Here is a 9,273-nt window from a genome sequence, read left to right on the forward strand (position 1 = left end):
TGCTGCCCTCGCGGGCAGGGCTGTAGGGGGCACGGGCCTACGTAGTATTTGAGTGCACATTTTAGTTGAGCTCTTTACCCTTTTCTATGGAAAGGGGTAGTATTACTTTGTTAGCCGACCCAGACAGTCATTTTGTCTCCGTCTCCTTTTGTCAAACCCAGACGGTAGTCTAAGTTATTTGTCTCGTTTTGCCAGACAGTTTGTCCAGCCTTGTCCAAATTCAGACTCAGTTTTGTCCCCTCCGTTTTCTTTCTTTAAATCAAGCGTGCGGTATTTATGTTCATATCCTAGTCCAGCAATAAAGCATTCCTTTTTTATACCTCCGTCATTTCATTCATCCTCATCCATCATCCTTTCATCTCTCTCTGTTGCTACTTTGCACGAGAGTCAGCAACAACAGCAATCTTCTCTTCTATCGTAGTCTGTTCGTTTTTTTAGTGTTTCATTGGACGATTGGAATTTTAAGATGGGACTCCAGTTAAGTGAAATAGTGTTATATACCACCAGGTTGGCCGAGTGGTTAAGGCGCCAGACTTAAGTTCTGGTCTCTTTATAGAGACGTGAGTTCGATCCTCACACCTGGTAACAAAGAGTTCACAGTCAAGAAAATAGCAAATGACAGCAAAATTCTTTTCTTTCGTAGTCGGTTCATTCTTCGGAGTGAGCTGGGAGGGCGATTGGAAGTCAGCTGGGTTCCAGGAATATGTACTATTCATTGTACGAATCTATCTTATCGGATTGCAGGTTGGATATGCAGAATACTTGCTGCAAGATGTCCACCAAGTATGATTGAAGGTGCATGCTTGAGTTACCGCAAATTATTTAATTGCATTTGTTATTTTTTAAATAGCCCCGTGTGCCATACACATTCATTACGTTATTAGTCTTATGAAATCCTGAACCTGAAAATAGTTTGATCTTCAATGTTTTTTTTATCCCACCTTTATTGCATATGACGGTGCGGCAAAAAATCCTTAAGGTGTTCCGTTCCACCGCTAACGGGTCGTTCCTGGTGTCTAATAAAATACCAACTGAATTGGCAGGTTCATCCCCAAATATTGAAATAGTTTGAAATAGAACTCATAGTTTCAGCGATATGTTACCTGCACACTAAGGTTACTGTATACACTATGGTATAGAGATTACCACATACATTCGGGACTAAGTATCGCCAAAGGTACGCCATACTTCTCGTCGGATTCAGGGTGCAAGAATTTCTCCTTTGCTTCTCTGTTTTACCAAAGGCCAACCGATAATGGGACCAACTTGGTCACAGCCGGCAAAAACTTCGCCAGGCCTTGTAGGAAATGACCAAACTATACGGAAAAATACAGGTTGTTTGTTACAAAATCGAATGACATTTTTCTCACCCACATAGACCGCATTTGGGAGAGTGCGAAGAAAATCCTGCAAACCTGTACCATGAAATTTGGCATAGGGAATCGGCTAGTCCCCGTCGAGTCTTAAGAACAGTCGTCGCCGAAGTAACAGCCCTTCTGAATGCCCTGCTGAAACCTAAAATAAAATACCATTTTATTGTTTGAATAATATACTTAACATCATGTTTGAACCAATCTTTGTTTTGGAACTCATGTCTTACAAAAGCCTTCGAATCCCGTTTCCTGGGACTTTTCACCAACAATATATTTAGTTTCCGATGCAACAAATATTTAACCTTCAACTAGGATGGGAAGCGATACTTTGAAGAAGTATCGGTATCGTGGTACCGAATTTTCGGAAAAAAATCGCGATACTGAATCCATCCATTGAATTCATCACTGAAAATTTTAAAGAAACGCAAACCACTTCTTGTCTGTACGTGCATAGGGCCACATACGTCTCAATGAATTTGTTGTCTGACTTCATAGGCTCTTGTCCTACCGACACGAAAAGGGGATCTCTGCCTTTTTCCGGATACACAACTAAGACAGGGCTACGTCGGAGTGATGTCGTTGGCTGGTAGTATGAAGTCATCTACTGCATGATTGGATGACATTTCCTAGATTACAATAAAGAGTTTTGTTATAAGATGGAAAGTTTATCTGATTTGATGCATGGTCATGTAAATTAAAACAAGCTACATCGATACGACAGTAATTGAATATCTTATTAAACAAGGAAATCGTCTTTCTCCTTCAGTGTGCGCATTTTCAATTGATTTAGCTTAGGATGATTATTTAACGAATTTATATCCAAATATCTCGAAATAATTGCATGCCCTTTTTAAACTCAATCTAATAAATGATACCAATGCCTCTTAAGTTTCAAGGGGGCACCCAGGTTTGAACTGAGGACATTTCGATCTGCAGACGAATGCTCTACCACTGAGCTATACCCCCATTACACAACGTTAGTCAAAAAAAAATTCCTGTTAGAAAATTAAAAATAAATAACAAATTTCGTTATTTTATGAGTATTCGACAGGCAACATTGCGATGGTCAGGTTAACTTTTCTTTTATGGCTTTGGAGTTTCCTGTACGCTTTAATTATTCAGTCATCTTTCTCTTTCGCTTTAGTATACAGTATTAGAATAGAGAGTATTTGTTCCAAAGTGGTAAGTTAATCTGATTTGATGCTAAGTCTTGTAAATTAAAATAAACAACATCCACACGACAGTAATTGAATTTCTTTTTAAACAAGGAAATCGTTTCTCATTTAAAGTAAATAATTCTCCTTCAGCGTGCGCATTTTCAATTGACTTCGCTTAGGATGATTATTTAACTAATTTATATACAAATATCTCGGAATAATTGCATGCCCTTTCAAATCTCAATCAATGAAATGATACCAATGCCTCTTATGTTTCAAGGGGGCACCCATGTTTGAACTGAGGACCCTACGATCTGCAGTCGTATGCTCTACCACTGAGCTATACCCCTATTGCACAACAATGGTCAGAAAAAAAAATTACTGTTACAAAATTAAAAATAAGTAACAAATTTCGTTATTTGATGAGGATTCGACAGGCAGCATTGCGATGGTCAGCTTAAATAGCTGCAATTACGGATTAGATGCATATTTTCGTATGATTTTCATAAAACATTCAATAGCCATGTAGAGAAAACTTAAACGAATCTATTGATCCTACTATTATTGATAATGTAGTAGTGTAAGGTATCTATAATGATTTACAAATATCTCACAAAAAAGGGAAAAATGAGGGAATGAGGAAAACAAAACTTTAAAATAGCGCCTTGACAGTATAGAACCATTATCGTTTACGGTGGCAATCGTACGTCTTACAACTATGCCATGGTTGAGAAAATATTGTTAAAAAGCATAACATGTCTTGTTGTATGTAGTTTGCTGTCCCAAATTAGCGTCACGGAAGCTTGTGTAGAAAAAATAAGAATTACAATCCCCCATTAGATAAATATTTTCACGTGATTTTCATAAAATATTGTCACACTGGGCTTTACTTTTTCAATGAATTGTATTGAATTTTAATAAGAAATACAAGACATAGCAGAAATGAGGAATAACTACACTTTACTTTACTTTGAATGAGAAGAGAACTGTAAGAGAACTTGAAGAGAACTTTGAAGAACTATCAGAACTCTGAGGAACTGATCTTAGAGCTAAAAATGTAGGGGCTTTTATACCCTCGTGAAGAATATACGCCCCATCTCTAGGGTTACATAAATTCTAGGGATAACTATCTTTTATCAAATTATCTGCGTGTTGCAGCATCTTTTCAGGAGAAGCTGCATTGTGCGCAATTTGATCGTTGGTTGTTACGTCTTTTCAGAAATGACAACCACGTCACTATTTTCCCCTCGCGACAGGTCCCCCTTCTTCAAGACAGGCGACCCGACTGTACTAACATTCATTAAAAGGAAATCAAGGGCATAATCAAATATTGGGGAAAAAACCCGTGATTTTCAAAAAACATCAAAAGCTAGTAGGGAATGAATAACTATAGTAATGAGAAAGCGTACGATAGCGCAAGGTCGCTTTAGAGAAGTAGAGGAACAACTATAGTAAAAGACAAACGTACGATAAAGCGCGGTCGCTTTAGAGAGGTAAAAGAGCTACTACAGTAGAAATCAAACATACGATAAAGCGCGGTCGCTTTAGAGAGGTAAAGGGGTAACGACAGTAGAAGTCAGCCATGCGATGAAGCGTGGTCAATGTGCTTTTATCAAAAAGGAATTTGCTAGAACTATGGAAGCAATACTAGCGTAAGGAAGACGATTAAATTAGCAATTCAAAAAAAAAAGATAAACAACGTTATGATGCATAAAAAATTCAACTGCTGCCTTTTTCTTTTAGTTCATTTCTTGCTTAGATACGAAAATGTTTACTCTTCAGTCTGTTCTTGAAAATCTGCGTCGTATTGAATATGCGTTGGTGTGTTTTGTTGAGGAAACTTTTTCCACTGGTAGAAGCCGTTTTAGTCGTTTGACACAAGCGGATCGAGCCCACTTTTTAGAGATTTTGGGGCGAGCACATCATTCCGGTGCACGTTTAGATTATTCAATCTCCATCAGTGCGCCTTGGGTGGATGACTTCTATTACAGGTAAGTAGTCTTCTTTACTTGGTTTTTTTAGTTCTACACTAATGTTCTTTTCCTCTTTTTTAGTACATATCCTGGTTATGCCGGATATAGAGATTATTTTATGCATTTTCATGCACGTCTGCTGTGGTGGTTTCAGTCCGACCAGGATATTTATCATCCTACCTCTCGCCGCTCTGACTTCTACAGAGAAGTCACACAAGCAGAGATGCAAGCCAGGGAAGACGCTCGGCTTGTTCGGCTTGTAATGTTTAACTTGTAAATGACTTTCAACTCAGCTTACTAATTACTAAGTGTATTTTCACAAGACTAACAAGACTAATCACAGGTGTAATGTAAGATTCTCTAAAACTCTACTACACTTCAACGCTCTGGACACAGACACACAATGCACTATAACACACTAAACTCAGACCCCGAGCCCCCTTCTTGTCACAGCTTTTATCAGTTAATATGAGGTCACTCTTGACGTCAATGATCACGTGAAGACGAACTGATCGTAGAGGTGAAGAGCTGACAGATACTGGTTTGGCGTGGGAAGGCTCCGTGAGGATGAAGAACTGTTTGATACCAGTTCGCCGTGGAATCATCCAAGGCTGGAATCTATTAATTAGCTAAGCTAACTAATTGGTGGCGTTCTTCGGTATATGTCCTCATCACATTCCTCCCCTTTTTACAGAAGTTGCCTTCGGGGTTACAGGGTTGGAGAATATATTTATGTATACGGAAGTTATAATGAAACAGATAGGTCTACAAAATTTCTAATTCTAATTTATGCATTTGCTTCTTTTCTTTCTTCCGTAGGGATTACAATTGCTAAACATTTCTTGTTAGTAAGAGAGTGGAATAGTGGAGGGGATAGGTAAGGGTTTTTTTTTTTTTTTTTTTTTTTTTTTTTTTTTTTTTTTTTTTTGATGCGAACCTTATAATTGTTGCTTTTTGTTCCGGTGTGTTTCATTCGTTTCTTGCCCTTCGTCGAGCTCCCTTGTGCATGATGGAGTTTGATTTTACATGCGTTGTGTCTCATCGTGCTGCCGTTGATACTGCTTTGTGGATTTTCGAAGTTATAGCGTATCACAAGCCTCATTTGCTCTTCCGAAGATTTCTTCCCACTGATCGAGAACTGTTCTTCAATTGCTATCGGCCATCGATGAGTGTTGAAAATTGTCCTCCTCTTGACTTCGGGTTCCGACGAGTCAGTTCCACCGACCGCTATTATGTGTAAGTCGCAAATTGGTTCTTTTCTTAGCATTCCATTTGACTTGTTTTTCTTTTCCAGTCAGTTTCCAGGTTATGCTCGCTACCGCGACATTTACCCGATCCGGTTTGCACGATTCCTCTGGTGGCTCGAGTCTGGTGAGGATATCTATCACCGCAACTGTCGTTCATCGCTCTTCTTCAATGAACAATTGCAAGAAGAATCCCATCACTCAGTGGCAATGCAGAACGTACACCGTCTTCTCCGTCGGCTTTTGATTGGCACCGATTTTATGCTGGTTAGTTCCTTGTATTTCCAGTAGAATACACAACTTTAAAGGTTGGTTGTCTATGGACGTTTTTCCTTTTTTTTTTTTTTTTTTTTTTTTTTTTTTTTTTTTTTTTTTTTTTAAGGTTTGGCTAGGTACAGATGATAGGTAGGTTTATTAGTTACATAGACGTTACAAATTTTACGTTTAACATCGCATATAAATTTGTTCTACTTGTCTGGTTACAAATTTCATTTTTGGGGTGCAATGAGGCATCCATCATTCCAACAGAGTCCCTTACCCGGAATGATTTGTGTATCATTATGGATATGTGACAGCATGGGAATTTCTTGCTCGTGATTGTTAGTGTTATTTTTCTTTTTACACAAATTGAAGATTGTAGCAAATGGTATAAATGCAATGCAGACATATCCAATCAAGATTGTTACAGCTATTACACTCACTGCTAGTATTCCATACTTAAATATGGAAACCCAATTGGATATATCCCAGAAATCAACCTGGGCCTTGTTATCTAAGACTAATCCAGAAAGTGAATTAGTATTAGATAGTTGTACTCTACCAATTAATTCCGTTAAAACATTTAATTGTTCTACGTTATTTGGCTCATACATCGAATGATGCTGAGGCAAATAATCGTACGTTTTTAGAGGTAATTCCTCAAATGCTGTAATCAATTTTAGTTTTACCACATGAATTGATGGTTCTTGGAGTTTCCATTCTCCATTTATCCATGTATAGGTTTTATCGTTGAAATTTACATATTGACCGTTCCAGAAACAATCCTGGAAAGGATGAAGTGACCAACCATCCTTTCCAACAGTGAAATTGGTTTTCGGGTCTGCCTGAAAAAATGGCTGATAGCCGCACTGTGTTTGTACAGCGGCCATTTTTACAGGTACAATTTCACATTTCTGTAAAATTAAACTTTTGCCGTTTCCGGTTATTCTACTACATGTATCTAGATTTAGTGCACGGGCTGCAAGCAGTCCATTTGTTTGTGCTAAAACCATAGCTTGATTACGCTGTAGTGAAGTAATTTTGCAATATAATTGACGGACTTCGTTGGCCAATTGTGATTCGTGTTTGATCGCCTGCCCTTCAATGTACTGGCGATTTTCAATGTCTAGCAACGTCCTAACGCTATCTGTTAATTGAGTTTTTGTCTCGTTGCCTTTGGTGTTCAAAACTTCACCAGAATCATTTAGTTCAATTAACCTTTCTTGTCTTCTTTTGTTTCTCTCTTCCCTTCTATTCGAAATGGTAGTCACCTCTTCTATTCTGTCCATTGGAAAAAATGGGGTTGCAAGGGTTCTTTGGAAAATCCATTCTTGCAACTTTTGTGAGGAATCGCAGGGAAGTGCTCGCACCGTCTTGTCTTCGTAAAATGGAACTAGACAAAATGGATTGTCCTTTAAGGCAAATTGCCTGTCAATCTCATTGTAGTTCCATAACATTCTATTACTAAATTCACTGTCGCATGACTGCGCCGTCATCGGCGTAACACAAGTGTTGGTTGTGAGAATTCTTAGTTTCCCATTTACGTAGCCGAAATCCTGCTTAGGGTAACCTTCGATAGAGCTACTTTGGTTACAAAACAGTAACGTGAGGGTCTGTTGTTCCGATATAGTTAGACAGTAATCCAAATTGGTGGTGGGCTGAATTTTACCGTATAAAGTTGGTGGATTAAACGGTATGTGGTCACTCATTTTGTCGAACTTTCGTGTGCGATTCCTGTCCCATCTAGTTACTTGTGGCCCTCTTTGTTCTTGTAATTCCCCATCTATTGCCTCATTGGATGATTCTAGAATTTCTAGTAACCATATTTGGTTCACGTTACCATTCTCACACGGTGTAACAGTTACAGGATAATCCAGTGTTATGTTTACGGTTAAGCAATTACCTGTGTGAGCTTGAATCATATGGAAAGGAACTAATCCAAATGTCATCGGGTTGGGTTCTAATGACCATACATCCGTCGGGTTATTTAGTTCATCTAAACTACTACCGCATTTCTTGACTCCCGTGTTGTTTTCTGTAAATTGGTGAATGCAATGCTCGAGATAGCTTTGCATTACCATTCCATTAGCAAGAAATTTGAAAGCTTGACCGTTGGTTATCACCTTCTGCGTTTCTTTTTCAATTGACAGGGTGGTGTCGAATGCACAAGTTGGGGTCGAGAATTTTCCACTGCGTGGCATGTACGCCAAACAACGACTAGGATCGCTAGCTAACATTAATAATCCTATCACTTCTCTATCATAGCTTCTTTTCTGTCGCTAGGGGTTTCTATAATATCTATGTAGGAATCGGGTAACCCGATTACCGGATAGACGGTTATGTTCGTGCAGATTTGCGTTTTGTTAGCAGATATGATAAATTCTAACTGAGCTGCATGATCTTCTATCCTATTTTGTTTCTTACTTTTCGTTAAGTTACCTCTACCTTGAAATACCGAATTTATTTCACAGGTGGGCTCTTTTGCATCTGGTGCTTTCCAAACGATCGTTAGTTCATTATGATTCGAAAATTCTGCCTTACTAGAATTCGCTATTATACCAAACGGTGACTTTACTGGGCAATCGTGACAATCCTTTGATAACTGAACTATTTGAGTTACACAATTCTTAGTTGTGTAGACCTGTGTTGTCATCCAGTGACCTTCTCCCTCAGGCTCCTGGAGGTATTTAAATGTTTTTCCGTCCTTTACCATCGGGCTATTCACGCATGTATTTGGATACTGTGCCGTGTTCCAGCATTCATTAGCACTAACTTTTAAAATTTGCTTCTTAAAAATAGTGTCATGACTTAAAAGGAAATTAGTGGATATTTCTTTGGTTGATAACCACTGGGTGCATGCGTACCCTTCCCATGTTATGGGTTCTTTGTTTTTGGTTAGGAATCGGTAATTGATTTTAGTTGGAATTTCTACTGGTTCAGGGTGTGAACAGTAGTCGGGATCGTCTAAATCTAAAATACCTTTTATTACTGGTTGTGAGCAGTTGCAGGTGTCGATGGTTATTGAGTGGGCTATTCCTACAGCTATAATGAAGACGAGAGTTGCGATAACGTTCCTCATCTGTAATTACATTTCCGTAATGAGTCTTTGTGGCTGTTTGATTGCTTGTCTTAGCGATCTTCTAACAGGTATTCCGATATCATCCTGCCTTTTCCGTCTCACTCTAGGTTGCTTAGTTTGTGCTTTACCGCTTTCGGTCGGTAACTGTGCTGTTTCTTGCCGATTGCTATCTTCCCCTTCTGTTGCTTG

General features: G+C 38.7%; 3 non-coding genes across 3 annotated transcripts; 1 reads left to right on the plus strand and 2 right to left on the minus strand.

Moving 5' to 3' along the window:
- Positions 1–502: 502 nt before the first annotated feature.
- Positions 503–585, plus strand: Trnal-uaa (transfer RNA leucine (anticodon UAA)). Its single transcript has one exon. It is a non-coding gene; the product is annotated as a tRNA-Leu (tRNA).
- A 1,682-nt stretch (positions 586–2,267) lies between these two features.
- Trnac-gca (transfer RNA cysteine (anticodon GCA)) lies at positions 2,268–2,339 on the minus strand. Its single transcript has one exon. It is a non-coding gene; the product is annotated as a tRNA-Cys (tRNA).
- Positions 2,340–2,808: 469 nt separating this feature from the next.
- Positions 2,809–2,880, minus strand: Trnac-gca (transfer RNA cysteine (anticodon GCA)). The gene has a single exon. It is a non-coding gene; the product is annotated as a tRNA-Cys (tRNA).
- Positions 2,881–9,273: the final 6,393 nt, after the last annotated feature.

This window comes from Daphnia carinata, unplaced genomic scaffold (assembly GCF_022539665.2).
Source record: "Daphnia carinata strain CSIRO-1 unplaced genomic scaffold, CSIRO_AGI_Dcar_HiC_V3 NW_026452997.1, whole genome shotgun sequence".
Taxonomy (NCBI): domain Eukaryota; kingdom Metazoa; phylum Arthropoda; class Branchiopoda; order Diplostraca; family Daphniidae; genus Daphnia; species Daphnia carinata.